Below are 833 nucleotides of genomic sequence, written 5' to 3' on the forward strand. Positions count from 1 at the left end.
AATCCTTCTGCTCTTCTCTCTCCAAAATGCCACTTCTTTACTTGCTTGCTAAACATCTTTTATAGTGCCAATAATACTCTTTACGACACTTAGACGCATAGTTGATGTCAAAAGTTCCCCAGGCAATTCCACAGATGATTGAGAGCATCATCAAAACCTTCCAAAAAAGGCACCTGCTTAAATCAGTGCAGTATAAACATATAGTAGAACTTTTACAACTAGACACAGTCAAAACAGGTTGAATGATATGGATGGGCACCATTGCTTGTCATGTTGCCCGCGCCTCCTCTGCCCCACCCTTTCTGTCAAAAGTAATACCTTTGTTTGAGATTATGTTTATTTTTTAGCATTTACTACCCCAACTTTGAACATTACTTGTCACTACACTATTTTGCCAAAAGACTTGCTTGGAAAGAAAAGCTTCTGGACTTCTTTAAGTTTCCTTGAAGACGTTTCAACAGTCATCCAGCTTCTTTAGTTTCAGTTCACATCAGAGAACTGAAACTGAAGAAACATATATATATACATTTAAATGTGTTAATAATGTGTGTTTAAACACTTTTCAGTATTTGCTCTAATTCATCCCAAAGGTGATCTGTCGGGACTCTGTGCAGGCCACTCAAGTTCTTCCACACCAAACTCACTCATCCACGCCTTTACGGACCTTGCTTTGTGCACTGGTATGCAGTTTTATTGGCACAGGAAGGGGTTATGTCCAAACTGGTCCCACAAAGTTGGAAGCATGTCAAAAATGCTTTGTTATGCTGAAGCATTAAGAGTTCCTTTCACTGCAACTAATGAGCCGAGCCCAACTCCTAAAAAACGGCCGCACA

At 39.9% G+C, this 833-nt stretch overlaps 1 protein-coding gene across 1 annotated transcript in view; it reads right to left on the reverse strand.

Moving 5' to 3' along the window:
• The window catches only part of LOC102199756 (calpain-3-like), a 13,336-nt gene that overhangs the window by 5,619 nt on the left and 6,884 nt on the right, over positions 1-833 (reverse strand). The gene's annotated exons all lie outside the window — the stretch shown is intronic.

Source organism: Pundamilia nyererei, unplaced genomic scaffold (assembly GCF_000239375.1).
Source record: "Pundamilia nyererei isolate P.nyererei 1_Seehausen unplaced genomic scaffold, PunNye1.0 scaffold00088, whole genome shotgun sequence".
Lineage (NCBI taxonomy): Eukaryota > Metazoa > Chordata > Actinopteri > Cichliformes > Cichlidae > Pundamilia > Pundamilia nyererei.